Source organism: Phascolarctos cinereus, unplaced genomic scaffold (assembly GCF_003287225.1).
Source record: "Phascolarctos cinereus isolate Bilbo 61053 unplaced genomic scaffold, phaCin_HiC Scaffold_4;HRSCAF=312, whole genome shotgun sequence".
Taxonomy (NCBI): domain Eukaryota; kingdom Metazoa; phylum Chordata; class Mammalia; order Diprotodontia; family Phascolarctidae; genus Phascolarctos; species Phascolarctos cinereus.
Window position 1 is genome coordinate 116186497 of NW_027555847.1, and position 17309 is coordinate 116203805.

At 37.2% G+C, this 17309-nt stretch overlaps 1 protein-coding gene across 1 annotated transcript in view; it reads left to right on the top strand.

Moving 5' to 3' along the window:
* Positions 1-17309, top strand: part of PTPRD (protein tyrosine phosphatase receptor type D) — a 616472-nt gene that overhangs the window by 73978 nt on the left and 525185 nt on the right.

Consider the following 17309-nt stretch of genomic DNA (forward strand, 5'->3'; position numbering starts at 1 on the left):
CATGGCTGTCGTCCCTGCTTCCTCTGTCGCATTCACTCCTAAAAACATTAGTTAGGTGTGTCATTCTCTTCTAAGCAGTAAGTTCTGTGTGGTTATAAGATCTGAATGTTCTTAGACCATCTGAATGGCTAATTCTGGCTGCTCTTTCTTCTATGTGAAATGAAGTAAAATAAGTAATACATTTGGTATATCTCAGGAAAACAGTCATCATGTGCTTCTGGATTCAGAAGACATATGATCATTGTACTTGGAGGATGTGTAGTAATTGAAGATTTTATGTGTAATACTCCCTCTTGACTATTCCCACATTGCATTTATAAATAATCAGGTCCCCAGGGGGTGATACCTTAAGCTCAAAAGAGTGTCCTGTTGGTAGCTATTCCTACTCCTCTGGCCCAGGAGCTCCTACCACTGTGCTTCTCATGAACAAACATCTAGTAGACATGACTAGATTCTAGAAAAACAATCTTTTGATGGCATAGTAAAAAAACAAATAAAACATTATGTACGAAACGTTTGCTCCACAATCCTGGGGGACATGTTCCCACAAATCCACACAGTATGCATGGGAAGAATACAGTCATGCTTAGAGTACAAAGACAGTCAGGCACTAACGCAAGGAACATATGGCCAAGGCAACTCTGAAAACTACAGGGCTTTGAAACTTTAGAGGATCACAAAACTCATCCCTGATTGCAGAGTCTCTGTTATGCCAGTTGTCCAGCTGGGCTTACAGGGTCTGCTGCTCTCAGTAGCTCAGCTCTTGACTGATGGACTAGCTCTCTCTTGAGTCCATTGCAGGATTGTTTTTCTGCTGTTTTTTTTGTTTGTTCGTTTGTTTGTTTGTTTGTTTTTCTCAGTGCGTCACTAATCCCTTCACTGCGCCTTCAATTGTCCTGAACTGACTCTCCATCTGCTAAATGGGCTGTCTTCTTCTGGGCAAGTGCTTTCGCTAGATGCCATGTCTATTTAGGGAGGAGGGGTGGGAAGTAGCAATAAGGTGGAGAGAAATCTCCTTTTCATCCCACAAGAACTCTAAAGGGATGAGTTTTTCATCCACTGTTGGCTCCTAGGCATGGAAAATGCCTTGAACCCAATTATTGAAATGTCTTTTAAGAATCACACAGGAATGTGTTTTCCTCAGTTAATGAGGTTGCCCATTCTGACTCAGTCGGAGAGGAGTTCATTCTTTGTAAAGAGATTTGAGAGGTTTAAACACTTTGTTACACATTAGCATATTGTCATCTCTGACTCTGTCTTGTGACCTCATTAACTTTAGGATAGAGGACCTAAATCTCACCTTACATAAGCATAAGGGACATTAGTAAGAATGTCTGGTATGTGATTTAGATTATTTATTGCTATAATTTGACCTTTGACATGGCTTCTCAGTAAACAAATACTGGAAAATGAGGAATGGTCATAGAGACATGCCAATAAAGATTTCCTGGCAAAATGAATATTAACACTTTATGATGAAGTTTTAGATTTTAAAACTTAAAAGGTGAAAGGCAGTAAAACTATAAAATTTGATCACTCAAGGGAGTGGAATGAGCAAATCTTTGCAAAAAGGGGAGGAGGGAGCTGATAATGTAAAAATTGAGTTCAATTCAACAGTGAAGCTACATGAATTTGATAAGTCAGGAACCCAAGGAAGATGGGTCCAGGCCACTGAGTTTCAGCAGTCATATAAAAATTCACCAGTATTCTCTATTAGCTATGCTAATGAAGGTATGGGATGATCCTGATGACAAGAAAGCAATGCTCAAATGAACAGAAAGACTCTTTAGGACACAGTCACACAACACACATTCCAGCATATGCCAACAACATCAGCTTCTTCTCCTGAACAGGAGGAAATGGCCCAAATTCAGAAAGGTACCTAGAGAAAAGGGGATCAGACTTGGCAGTTGAGAATCACTCAAGGGCAGCAGGAGTCAGGTAATGGGCCTAGTCTTAGGCAAGTCTAATTTTTTCCAGGTTGGACTCACTGAAAATCAGTCATTGTGCATGCCTCCCTTCCTTTTTTTTTGGCTTATATTTCTTGTTCTCTTCTTTTTCATCTTCCTCGTCCTCCTGTTGGGGGAATTTTTTATAGAAAAGCTCATGAGATTTAGGAATTAATTGGTAGGGAGAATAAAAAGGTGACATACTACTTTGAGCCCTTTAAAATCTCCTTAATGAAAAAAACATATAAAAAAAATCATTGTTAAAATGATTGATGACACCTCTGTACTTGAGTGTGTCAGGCCTGGCTAGAATCAGGGATGTTAGCTGAGAGGTTTGACGGGAGATTGGAGGCAGTATAATCTTGTGGCTAGAGTGCTGGACTGGAAGCCTACAGAGAGGAATTTGGCAGGGTTGGGATTCCAGGCGATGCCTTCACCACTGCAGACACAGGAATTGTCTTCAGACACCGACCAGTGTTCACTTCCCACAGTTGTGCCAAATGATCATCTGAGCCTACAGCAGCCAAGTCTTGTTACCAGAGGGGTGATTCCCCAACACCCCTCCCTCAATGTCTTACCCTACGTGCAAGACAGAACGGGCCCCACGATTTGAGGACCAGCCCGCTGACCCAGCTCCTGCAGAGCGAGATGCTTTCTGCAGTAGTAAGATGAGGAGGGCACTCCTGGGTTGGAGAGCACTCATCTCAGTGTCTTCCTCGTGACTGATTCTTCATGACCCTATTTGGGGTTTTCTTGGCAAAGGTACCATAGTGATTTGCCATTGGCTTCTCCAGCTCATTTTACATATAAGGAAACTGAGGCAAACAGTGTTATGTTACTTGCCTAGGGTTTTATATAGCTAGTAAATGTCTGAGGCTGTATTTAAACTTAAGTCTTCCTGATTCCAGGCTCAGTGCTCTATCCATTGCACCCACTATGGTATGTGGCTCTGGGCTATTCACTTAACCTCTCTGAGACTTAGTTTTCTCATCTCTAATTTAGGGACAATAATAATCTCGTAGGGTTTTTGGTTAAATGTTATATATTAAGAAGCTAGCAATACTTAAGGCACTATGTAAATGTCAGCAATTAATATTAAATAACCACAGTACCAGTATATATATACTTTGTTCATGGAGAATTGAAAATAGATGTTATTTAGTTTGTACCAGTAGCAATTTATACGGTATAGGAATCCCAGAGAAATGGCATCTTCCAGAGATGTCTGATTTATAGTGCTTATGCAGTGAAGAGAATTTAGCTTATTACATGTGACTGAAAAGAGAATCCTGATTCTTATGACTAATGATTTATAATAAAACTTTGTATTTATATAGCACTTTATAATTTTCAAAGCCCTTTCACACTCATTATCTCTTTTGACCTTCATAGACACACACACACACACACACACACACACACACACACACACACACACACCCCTTAAGCTCAAGTGGATATCCTGATGGTGGCTACTCCCACTACCATAGCCATGGGCTCCCAAACCAGTGTGCTTCCCATAAACAATCATATAGTAGGTATGATTAGTTCCTAACAAGGAACAGAATGCATCTATATGTTAGAAAGAAAACTCAAATTGGTTTTGAATGGGGAGATTGCACACTACAGTGGAATGAGCTGTGACTTTGGAGTCAGAAACCTGAGTTCAAGCCTTGCTTCTTAGGCTTACTATTCAAGTTGACCTTGGGCAAAATAACTTATTCTGCCTGGGCCTTGGTTTCCTCCTCTTAAATATGAGGAGAGTCAACTAGCTGGCCTCCAAGATCCTTTATGGCTCTAGGGCTATAATCCTTATGTCAGAGTCTCAGCTCTGACATTAGCTGTGTGGCTGTGGGCACCTCACTCAGACCTGGCACAGCAGTTGCTGCTTTAAGGTGTACCAGGCTTTCAGCCATTCTGTAGGATCAGACATATATTTATGATTCGTTAAACACTGTTGCCTGACCTCTTCACCCTAACTTTAACATTAACCTAGTAAGAACAGAGAAATTTGGAAGTTGTTTATTCATGCTATCATTACTCTTCCTCTTAAAATATTTTAGGCTATTCCCAAGGGGAAAGTGTAAAATGGCTTATATAATGTCCCCAAAAGGCATAGAACAAGATACAGAGAATCTTAAGAGGCAAGAGAGAACTCCCTAAGCCATTAAAACCTTTCTAGTCAAAGAGTAATTGAAAATACATTTTTGTGAGCTGTTGATTGCATGTGGATTTTATATATATATATATGTGTATTTCATTCAGGAATAAAATCACGTATTCAGAGTTTCAGATTTTTAATGGAAATATTCTGTGATTTTGTATATTTTGTTCCTCTAATGAGTATGAATGTCTGATTCCATTTCTAAATCAAGAAATATACAGTAGCATTTAAAAAAAATCAGTTAATCAAGAGTATATTGGAATGTAGTCGGGAAAGGGAATACATTCTCAGTCTGCATTTTTCTGGAGTGTGGAAAAACCTGCCCTTGAGTGGCAAGGGTCACATACCAGCTAACACAAAACAGCATGTGTGTGGGGTAGGAGAGAGTGGGGGGGGGCAACATTGAAAGTGTAATTAAAGAAGGAGTACACTTCTGTGGTAGAGTAAATCAGACTGACAGATAGTCATTATAAAGTGCATCTAAACATAAAAGAATAAAGGTTAAATGTTAATTAAATCTGGCTGCTTCTTCACTCCAGTTTTTCTCATAGAGGAATGTGAGTTGTGAAGGCAGCTGGAGACTTCAGCAGTTTGCTCAGTCTTGGAGCTAATGGTCTATCAGAGTCTGAATTCTATTACTAGTTACAGATATAGTCAAAGTTCATTTTCCTTAAGATTAGGATGTTAGGGTGAACGTTGGAATGGAGATGTACCGCTTTTAAAAAAAATGTCTTTCTTAGTAACTGTAGTTTATCTTGAGTTAGGCAATTAAAAAAAATCTTTGGGCTCAGAGTGACTTAGTTCTGTTCAGTGAATACAGAGATGGTTAAGGGACACTTCTTTATATTTGCCACAATTTCAGGATTTGAATGTCCAGTAATTTCATTATAATGAGTACCCTCAGCTAACACGTTAAAATTCCTGCGTACTTGGGAAGGAGTATTCTGTTAGAGGTACTTTAGTGTAGTTGAAGGAGATCTCTACATGAATCAGGTTGGAATCCTGCTCTATATGATTATGGTTATCACAAACTCTCAGGGCCTTGATTTTCTCTGATGTAAAATGGGAATAATAAATAATACACTACCTGCCACACAGTACTACTGTTTTGGAAGTACTTCGCAAACCTTAAGGTATGCGTGATAGTCTTAATGAGTTGACCCGACCTGAAAAATCCATCAGCCTGAGGGCAAACTGGTGATATTGCTTCTCCAGACTAAACCAGAGGTTGGTCATCAGACTGCAAATGCATAGTCGATTTTTAGGTCCATAAATGGTGTCATGAAGAGTCAGACACAACTGAAACAAATGAACAACAATTACAACAATTCAGAACGTCTCTTGCTTTATGATTAGTGTGGCCTGTGCTCTGCTGGCATAGTCTTCATAATCACTATGCTGTGAATATGCATCAGAGGAGGACCTTAGAGAAGGACCTGCCGCAAGAAAGCCAAAAATTATTCAGGCAGCATCGTCCTACTGGGCTCTGTGGCATTGCCTCCTAGGTGCATATTTATGTTTCTACAAGATGACTGATTGTGGTGGTGATGATGCTAATACTACCATGTTATTTTTGTAATATGCTTTGCATTTTTTCTGAGGCATTTTTGCTGAAATACGTGTGCAATATGGTGTAGCTGATGAGAGAGCTATTCTCAAGAGTGAGGAAGATCCTGTTCAGGTAACTTGCTGATACATATGGGCCATATGATCTGGGTGAAATGCTTAACCTCTCAGTTCCCTAGACCACTGTTTAAGACAGTTCCTCCATACCTTAACTAGATAGTCTTAATGAATTGCTCTGGCTAAAAAAAAAAAAATCTATCACCTGGTAGGCAACATCTTGCTAATGAGCCTTTCCATATTTAGCTAGGCTTTTCCTTAAATGACAGTAGCCATTGGTAGTGGGATTTTTTTCACTGGAAGTCCCCTATGCTATCGCAATCACAGGTCTGGTCCATAAAAATTGCATATAAGTTATTATTTCATCCACACAGTAATGCTGTGAGATAGACAGATATAATTAGAACTCTAGAGCTCCTCAGATTCCTCAGTCTACCCACAATCCCCAGATGAGAAAGTAACATAGTCACTTTCTCTTCCATATCAAAGGTGGACACTATCTTCCTCCCTCTAAGCATGAGAGATGGTAGGTTTCCCTCTCATTAGAGATCTTTTAGCAAAAACTGAATGACCACTTGTATGGAATGTTGGAGAGGGAATTCTCATTCAGGTACAGATTGGATGAGATGGGCCTCATCTGAGATCTCTTCGAAATTTTATATTCTGTGACTTTTTTTTCTGGTCAGCACAGCTGAATTCAGATCTACTTTCTGTCTTCCTTCCCCAGCCTCAGTCATTATATAGGCTAGGAAGTTAAGCCCAAGATTGGTAAAATGACTTGTCTTGAGGGTCCCAGCTAGGCAGTACCAGAAGCAGGAATGGATTCCAGGCTGCCATATGATCTATTTTAAACAATAACTATGACTGATAGGATTTTCTCTGGCATTCCCCTTCCCTCTTTTGTGTAGTCCTAATTGTAGGAAAAGCAATGTCTGTATGCCCTTGATTTCTTGAATGCAATCTATTATTAAGGGATAACACATTTTAGTAAACATATTCATCCCCATTGTTTGGGGTGGCATTGTATTGGTTAATTAAATATTAAAGTTAACTGCAGAGTACATCTATGGTGCACCTAGATTACCAATATTCCAAGACTTAGAACTTAACAGAGCGCACTTGAACCCAAACTGGCATGAATATTTGCCATTTCTTTGATGATTCAGAAGGTATTTTAAGAAGCTACAGTTCCTGAAAATCATCACCTTTAACACAGAGCATGGTTGTATTGAAGCAAGTTTTTGTTAAATGTATTTTCTAATGATTTGGTTTCTGGATAAGTTGCATTTTCCATAGTTTGTATTTTCAGGCTAAAAGGTTCAGAGCTAGTTTTTTCACTTAGGATCATCTAATAAAGCAGGTAAGATGATGGAGGAGGGGAGGAAATTAGTCATTTAGTATCACTATTTGATATCCATGAATTACAGATTTTTTTGCCTATTATATCCTGTAGAATTCATGCAAGCAAAATCAGGACTTCTAAAGAGTTATAAGACCTTCAGAAATGAAAAAGATGTTTTAAGGTCAATTCAAAATGATTCCTACATCACCGTCTCTAGTGCTTTGACTAATAATAAATATTTCAGGCAATTCAATACTCACTTCCTTTAAGGTGAAGATAAATGAAGATAATTTTAATCTGGTGGGCCCATGCTTGTATCTGTAACATCAGCTTCTCTTAGAACATTTTGCATTAATACTCAAGGTCATAAATTCTACTAGCCTTCATTAGTCTATTTTAGAAGGCTACCTGTTTCTTTAGAGTTAAAAAGCATTTGCCCCTCCCTTCCTTTTCACGATAGTAAAAATGTTTGTATATTTCTTTACTGTTTGAAACTGGCGTAAGACTGAGAATCAAGAACCAAATATATTTGCCTTCAATATCACACTCACTTTCCAAGAATTATTGATGCTGCCTTTAAAAAATAAAGCAATAAAAAGGTTGACTTTTTTTCTTTTCTATTATATCCACAAATAGGAAAAAAAGTGCCCTCTCATCATTCTTTTATCTCACACCCACATTTACTATCTTCATTTGGGCATAGCATGGTTTAAGTTTAGTTTTGGAAACAGTTGTGTCTGTGGGAAGTGTTTTACCCTCCTGCTTTAGGAGGGTAAAATGTCCTTTACAATATCACTAAGTGCCTTAGGTGATATTGTATGAAATGCATATTTTTGTTTCCTTTTTAAAGGAAATAGATTCATTTAATAGGCAAAATTAAGGTTTAACATTTGGGGGGATTTTGGAAAATAAACTCGGAGTAAGATCCTAAGTGTACTTAGTCTAAAATATTGTTGAGATAGCATTAAAGACTAGATTAATTGTTTCACATAGAGCTTTAGGAAAGTGGATATCTTCATCTACTAGATGCGTAAATTTTTGTCATCTGTTATTCACAGAACAGAATTAATTTGCTAGTTCATTTTCTTTTTTCCAACCTCAGTAGAGTATGTTTCTTTTTGTTGATTAAAAATAAAACAATGAAATTGTAGATAATGGTGAATGTGTTTCTCACATTTTGGCAGGAACCAAGAATTCTAATTAAAATGAGCTATGCAACTCTGAAAATAAACAAAGGTTCCATCCTTCAGGCTAAATTATGTTACGAGATTCAATAAAAAAAAAAAACAAGATAACCAAGTTAAGGGTGAACCAAACTTTGTCTCAGAGTTGGGTGAAAATAATATGACCAAAATGTAAGCAGTTGATTTCTGTGTGTATGAATTTTCAAAAGGAACACAGAACATTTTCCAAATATATTCATATCTTGTCCAAAATGCTAATTTTTTTTTTGCTGTTCAGCAAACATTTATTAACTGCCTTCTGTATGCAAGGTATTCTGCTAGGTATTGGGGATATGAAGAAACAATTAAAAAGCCCCTAGCTTCAAAAGCTTACATTTTACTAGGGGAATATAACAAATAAACAAATGAATGAATATGTGATAATATGAGGAGGAAGAAACCATTAATGACTATAAGGATCAAGAAAGTCTTCCCTTAGAATAGAAGTTCTTGACCTTTTTTTGTATCACAGACCCTTTGGCAGTCTGTTTAAATCTATGTACCCCATCTCAGAAAAGTGTTTTTAAATATATAAAGTTAAATTCATAGAATTAAAAAGGAAAGTGATTAAATCCAGTTCATCAAATTACATAAAAATATATAATTATATTATGTATAATATATATAACTTATTCAATGATATATGTAATATATAATATGTAATTATGTGTTTGAGCATATGTAATATGTAATTATATAGAAAACCCAGTGTATCAAATCATATCACACACATATATACATATACATACACTCGTACATATTTATTTCATGCATCATGGCTTGAGTATCCTCAGCCTTTAGACTTGGCATAGTAGCTGAGCCTTGAAGGAACTTAAGGAGTCTGAGAGGCAGAGATGAGGAGGAAGTGTGTTCCAGGAGTAGAGGACATCTCGTGCTAAAGCATGGATATAGGAGATGAATGCCAAGTTTGGGGTAGTCCACCAGTTTGGCTAAAATGAAGAGTGTGTGAAGGGCAAAAGATATAATAAGCTTAAAAAGGTAGGCTAAAGGCAGATTGTGAAAGTCTTTGCTTTACCTACTAAGCTAAGGAATTTGTATTCATGTATTATTTCATTTACTTCCTTCTTGAAAAAATTCTAGTGAGACATTTCAGATGTGTTCACTGACATCTTCTGGATGCCAGCTAAGATTTATCACATTTATTTCCCACTTCAGAAGTCGGTTATTTTACTTCCAAACATGGCATCTGTAAAATATTCAGCAAGAGTGTAAGCTTGAATATAGTTTGTGCCACATACTTAGTTGGTCTATAAAGAAATTCCTTCAGAGTGTTTTGAGACGTATGAAAAGCAATTTTCTACATGCTTTTAACTGAACATACTGTTACCTAATGGGCAGCAGCACCATATGAAACAGTCTGAGTCTTATGTTATTCTCTACTCTTCTTTCCTGTTTTGCTTGTAGCCCCTTGTAAGTTAAACACACTGCATTTCCATCTGCTCTAAACCGTTGCTGATTTTCATTTCTTTTCACAGGGATATTTTTCAAGTGACTTTATGGAACAGATGTTTGCATATAGGCACCCTTCTCCCTTTTCCTGATGTGTTTTCACATAGATGGAAAAAAAAATGCCTTGCTGCTGTCCGTGGTGAATTTTGTGGCTCTCTTTCGATTCGGATTGTTGCACAGTAATGCATGATAATGTGGCAACTGCAGTCATCCAGGAAGTTCCCTTGGTTTTCCTTTATTTAATAACTATATCGCAGCTGGTGCTGCCAACATTCAAACTACATTAGTTCTTGCTAATTCTCCTTATGATCTGTAGGCCGAAAAAAGGGGGGGTGATTCAAGTCTAAATGTCAAACCCCTCATCTTCTCTCTCAGAGACCGGTATTATTAGTTCATAACAGTTCATAACATAGGGCTTCAGTTCGAATATGATTCTGCCACTCACTAGTTGTAGGATGTTGGGTAACAACTCCCTTCCCTTGTTTGACCCTCAATTTGTTCATCTGTAAAATGAGAAGATATGCTTTAAATCAGCTTTTCTGGCTCTAAGGTTCTGTTATTCTGCGAGGTTACCTGTGGGGATTCTAAATGATATCTACATATATAAATGCTACAAAGCTTGCAAAGAACTTTAGCTTCATTATCAAATTTGATGCCCATAATAGTAGTCTGGTCAAGTTAAATACTTATTAGTATTAACCTCATTTTTAAAAGGAGGAAATGGAAGCTCAGACAAGTTGAGGGACTTGTCTAGAATCTTGCAGAGGAAGGATATGAACTCAGCCTCTCCTGATTGACTGCTGGTCTAAAGCTTTTCCCACTAACCCAGGCTGCCTCCTATGATAATCTTGATCAAAAATTCATAAACTGACACACATTACAGTATATTTGTAGCACAGGTAATTTCAGCATAAAACTCTTCTAACTTCCCTGTGGATCAAAATGAATCACATCAGTTCTGTCGTGAATTTGCAAATGTTACAATACTTAGCTATAACATGGAGCAATATTTCTCAAAGAAGAAAACCCACAGCTCTTGAAAGGGATATGGCTAAATTTTATGACAAGAAACTTGTTTTTGAACAGTACCACTTACTAACAAAATTTCTTCTGTTTCACCAATAGGACCAAGTATTTTTCCCTCAGCTTTCCTGTTTACTTCATTCAGTCCTAAAGAAAGGAGAGTTGTTATATCTCTTTCCTTCTATTTGAATTTTTTTATTATTTAAATCAAATGGATTTAGCAGCCAAGTCCCCACTCCAGGCCTCAATTTCCTAGTCTGTAAAATAAAAGGGTGTGACTAAATCACCTCCAAGATTCTGCTGTTTGATCACTCCTCAGAGAGATGTTTAAAGATACAGTGTGAAAAACTCAATTTAAACATTTTTCCTCTTTCAGAAAAGATATTCTTGCTCTTGATAAACCTTGACATATTCTTCACTGTTCTGAGATAGCTGTAGTTTTCATTTTTGGAAAAGACACATCTTACATTTTAAAGCACTGGTTTATTTATGCTCTTTTTTCCCCAGCTTGGTGTCAGAGGTACACTAGAAAGCTGATGAGTTAGTTGTTTTGTTTCCAGAGCTAGCAGAAACACATACTTGGGAAACCCTTGGAAAGGGAAGAACCTTTCATTCAATAGGTAAATGGTGAGGGAGGGAGAGATTGCAGACCATTCTTTTGGCTAATGCTAAAAGGATATGCCCCCATTTGCCTTATTTTTCTCAACTAAAATAACAGTCTCACATAGTTGGTCAATTTCCTTAATAACAAACTCATATACTTAGTGTGACCAAAATTTAATTTTACATTTTTAACTCTTAATCTTGTATTTTCATGCATCTACACAATAAAATGGACATTTCAATCAGGTCATCATGAGAGGTATAAAAATGTGAGGAATACAACTAACTTTGCCTTTGCCTTCTCTAGGTGATCTAAGGAATGAAATTTTTTTTTCTGCATCTTTCCACCCCCAGCCCCCACTTCTCAATCCTGAATGAATTAGTTGAAATGCTGCCTATCCCTAGAAGAAACTAGTGGTGTTCATAGTGGTTTACCACAGGTCTTACATAGGCTCTGAAGAACTCTGGTGTTTTACATTTAGATGTTTAACTCTCCTGGTATAACTAAATCTTCACAAACAAAATCACATTTCTTGAATGACATGCCCTGCAGTCACCTAGTTTTGTTATGGTTGTCCTTATGGAGGGTCAGTTGCTAGAGAACCAAGCTGGAGCCAACTCTGCCTTTTAGTCAAATCCTGGCACTGATTATTGAAGCTATTGGCTAGAATGAGTAAATGGATATGGATTAATAAAAGTCATTCACTGTCATCTGTTTCTGGGAAGTTTCCTTGAAAAAGTTTCCAGTAAAATATAAACACAGTAGAGTATAAGCACCTTGGAGGCAGGATTTAGTTTTCATTTTTTATCTTTGTATTTCTTTCTTCCCTAGTAAGTGCTTAATAAATGTTTATTAAATTGTGGTTGGATAGATATTAACAAATACTCTATAAAATAAGTTATCATCCCTGACTTGATGACAACTTCTTTTAACTTTATTAATTCAAAACTTCAAGATGGGTTGAGAGGAGCAGAGGTTCCAGGCTTAAGAATCAGTAGGATAGGACAGACTGTGAACCCAAAGACGTCTCATTTTCAGAAACGTTTCAGGAGTGTGCATGCTTCTGTGAATCACAACCCATCTACAAAACTGGTACACAGACTACATTAACTTAAGAGAACATAATTCAATTCATTACAATGATGATGATGATGATGATATATAATAATAATAATAATAATAATAATAATAATAATAATAATAATAATAGTAATAACTATGTTTGTAAGATCCTCACCACAACCTTATGAGATGGGTGCTATTATTATTCTCATTTAACAAATTAGGAAACTAAGGCTGAGTTCCCAACCAACAGAACTGATGCCAGAATATTTTCATCGGTTCTTTCCACAGAGGAACTATGACATGTATCCCGAACCAAGTTTTGTTTTGTTTTTTTGGCTAGACAATGGGGTTAAGTGACTTGCTCAGGGTCACACAGCTAGTGTTGTGTCTGAGGTCAGATTTGAACTCAGGTCCTCCTGACTTCAGGGCCGATGCTCTATCCACTACGCCACCTAGCTGCCCCCTCCCAACTAACTTTCAAAAGGGGAAAAGAGCACAGAAAAATTCCCATACTCCTGAGATTCGAAAAAAAAACCCAATACATCTGGAATTTTGATAATATTATGTAAATTATTTTACAAAGCATTTACTTGCTCTGTCCACATTACATCTCTATCCACTGTACCACTTCACATGGAGTAGTAGATAAATGCTGAGCTTAAAGTTGATTAAGACCTGAGTTTAAATTCTATCTCAGACATTGCCTGTGTAACCCTGAGAAAGTCACTTAGCTATTATTGTCACTATTATTCATACAAGGAAACTAAAGCCTGTTAGTTGATTTCCTGGTAAATAAAAAACTTTAAATAGGTACTATCTGTGTAAATCTTTGGAAAATCATTTATACACAACTTCTCAAGATAACTTACTTAAATTTGAAAAAAAAGTAATTTCAGAAGTATTTGAATTTTGCTCTTTTTTTTTGTATTCTTCTTGGTGAAGATTAGGAGGTGGAGTTTTGGTTCCTCTGTGGAAAGAACCAGTGAAAATAGCCTTTACAGTATTTCCATTGGTTGAGTATCATTTGTAATTGGACTAGTGATTAACCTCACTTTATAAATGTCTCTGTCAGCCATTAGAAGTGACATATTAATGTTTGAGTAAGCTCCTGACCTGTCACAGATTCAAAGTGGAGTCCAAAAACTGACAACATTTATTTTCATTTTCTATGTACTGCATGTATTCTGTCTTGTGTTTGGAGGTTAAATCATTTTCCTTATGGATGACTTACCATTTAATTTTGGTCAGCCAATTTGTGGTTATATTTTCCTCTCTTTAAAATGGAGATGATTTCTATCCCCTTGCAAAGATATAGGGATTTTTGAGGTAAAACCTAGGAAAAAGTGATGCATTTTCAATTCATTTCCAATCCACAAGCAGTTTTTAGGTGTGTGTGTGTGTGTGTATGTGTGTGTTTTGTGCCTAATACATCTCATGTACTGTGTTAGGCCCTGGACATACATAGACAAAAAATGAAAATTCCCCGTCCTCAAGGACCTTATGATGTCTTTGGAAATGCAGAGGTATGGGAAACAACATGTACCAGATGTGAAAGGCTTTAAATACCAGACCAAAGGAGTCTGCTTTTTTATTCTTGGAAAGAAGGCTCCATATAAAAAGTAATTGAAATGTAGATGTTCCCGTAACAGAACCTAAATATTCAGTGAAGTAGTGTTAATTTTATATTTTCTAAAAAACATCTATTTTAATGGTCAAATCACCTAGAATTTTTCTCTGAGAGACTCTCGAGTTTGGAGGAGGCTTTTGGAGAAGTGAGAGGGTCTCCCACAAAATAGACTTAAAAGACATTTTCTGTTTCTAACCTCACCAAAGATTCTGTTCTCTTCCCACAAGGAAACCAAACCAAACCAAATGACCAACAAACAAAAACAACTGTTGTGGGTAAATTTATCCAGAATGGGGATATGTCAGGCTTTAAAGATAAGCTTGATGTTTTGATTGGGCCTCTTTTTGCCACTAATACATTTTATATTTGAAAACAATTTCAGCAAACACTGATAATTTGAATGAAAGCTCAGATCCTTTGAATGATAAGAAATATAGCCTGGGTAGATGTTTGTCCTGGCTCTCACCCAGAACAGAAATCATAACATTTCCTTTGCTGACTCTGAAGAAAATATTCTTAGGTTAAGTTCAAGAATAATATCTTATGTGAACCAAAAGGTATTTGACTAATTTTTTCCATCAATGCTTTTTGGCTACTCATAAAATACTCTTTGGTTGTTAATTTAATTTTCTTAAATTAATTTTGAATGTAGAATAACAGATGTGATCAAGCACAGACTGTTTTCAATAAGTCCTGCTATTAAAAAACTCTGCCTCATTTTAGCATAATGAAACCTATTTGCAATAGTCAGTGAGTGAATTGGGTTAGTTTACTTTTCAGAAGTTGTCAAATAGCAACTTTAAAATGTGTATGACATTTGGATTTGGGGTAGGGGAGGAGAAGAGATTTAAAAACAAAAAGAAAACAGCCTACAAGGATTTCCAGCTAGGAAAATATTGATGCCATTCTGCAAGGCTGATATTCCTGCATCCACATTTATCTTTCTGCAGAGAAAGAAAGATTTCCAGGGTTGGGATGAATACAGTGTAAGGTTCTCTGGCACACTGGAAAAATCTCTGGGGTCATTTCTAGCCTGATAGTTTACCTCTTCCCTTCTCTGTCTACTCGGGTGGTCCTTTCAGCCTCTTTCTTCTCCATCAGTCAGTAAGTAATAAATATTTGTTGAGGATCCACAGGGTGCACATCAGTGTCGTAAGTCAGTGGCCATTTGCCACTCATCCCCAAGGGCCCTATATTTGCTGCTGGGGTGACACAGGAAATAGCAACCTTTGACTCCTCTTATTTAGCTGAGGGAGATATAGAGGAGGGGGGACAGGAGTCGACCAACTTTTGTGCAAAGCCAGAGACTGAAGGAGGGCAGAGGTTGAGGGCTGTGCGGGACATAGGAAAGGCATGAGAAAATGAACTGGAACCCAAATCACAGAGCTTTAAAGTGGCCATGAGTCTCATTTTTCCTGCCCTATGTCTACCCAATGGTGCTCCATTGATGGTGTAACATATTAAAGGGATAACCGAGTATTTTATCTGATGGATACAGTTCAAGTATTAAGAATGGCAAGTCATTTCCTGTTAATTAAAGGCTGTGTATTATCAATGTTTCTTATTTCTCAGGACTCAAATATAGAAATTTGACCATTGTTTTCTTGTTGAAATCTTCACTCTAAATAGCGCACATCACATCTGCTTCGAATGATTGAGCATCCCAACAACCTCACTAATTGCACTAAGTGCATTTGTGCAATTTCAAGAAATTTTCTGATGTTTAATTAGCATTTCCCAAGTTGCCTGTATTTAATAAAACAAAACTGTAGTTAAAATACAGCATGTTTTAGCACAGTTTTCTCTGAGTACCTAATTTATGAATCATGTCTGACAGTTCCCATAAAAAAATGCTGAAGTCTCCTCATCGTTTCTTTCTTCTGTCCTGGCAGCATGGGGTTGTGGAAATAACTCTGGCCTGGTTTCCAAGAGACTTGGTTTTTAGGCTTAGTTCTGATATGAAGTAACCTTGCACTAGTCAATCCATTTCTCTGGTGTTTAGTTCTTTGTAAATGAGGGTCTTAGAATGATTGATTTCTAAAGTCCTTTCTGGCTGTTATAGTTTGGGAACTCTTCTATAATCCGTAAAACAACAACAATATTAATTTAACTCCCTGACCATCTTCTTGCCAACCGCCTTTCTACTATCTCATATTCCTTGTACTTCCTCCCCTACCCCTCCTGCTCCACCTTTGCTTTTCAGTTTTGGAACCATAATCAAATCCCCTGTCACCCCTCATGGAATGGATAGACCTGTCTACTATCATACACCTTCTTTCACCATCCCTGTAAATGTCCAAAACAAAATATTCCCCCCTGGTCACTCTTCCCCTATATTTGCTGTCTTCTCCTACTAGTATATGAGCTTCTTGAAGACAGGTGCTCTTTGCTTTTACATTTGTATCTCTAGCATGTAGAATAATGCTTGGCACATTGAGGTGTTTATTGAATGCATTTTTTATCTATTTATTCAAAAGGTGGTTATTCCAAATCAAAACATTATTTGCTATTAAACATGACAACGAAAGTGACTGCTGATTGCAGCCTATGGGCCTCATGCTTATTTATCCTTTATGCCTTGCTGCATCATGATTCTCAACCCTGGAATGCTTTTCTTCCCTCCTTCTATTGAATTACTTCTTGCCTATTACAGCTCGGCTTAAATACCATCTCTTCTACAAAGACTTCCCTCATCTTCCTGGGCTGATAAGGACCTACCCCCTTAGACCCTATGTGGCACCTACTGTAGCACGCTGAGCCTGTACATTTGTGTCCTTGCGCTACACTGAAAGTTGCCTGTGGATAGGGAAAGACCATGTTTCATCTAAATTTTATACCTCCTCATATACAATAAAAGCTTACAAAATATTTAAAGAGTGAATAAAGGTATCACTTCGAAAAAGGTATATTTATAAGCTTTTTTTTATTTTTGTCAGTCTAGTGTTGTTAGCCCATCTGCCTTAATTAAAACAGAATCTTTTATGCATTGTAAAAGGTCTTTGTTTTTCAGGGAGGAGACTTCCATGCCTTTGATTCTTGGGAGTTTGCTACAGCTATTTTGTCTCTTTTGGCTTGGTATGTACCTTACACAGCTTAGGGGATTCTGTTCTTTCTCTGACCTGAGCTCTAGTCTTCTGATTTCAACAGCTTCCTTATCTTGAAATCCCTGAATATTCTATAATCTATGGTGCCTCTCCAGAGGAGCTCAGCCTCCCTATT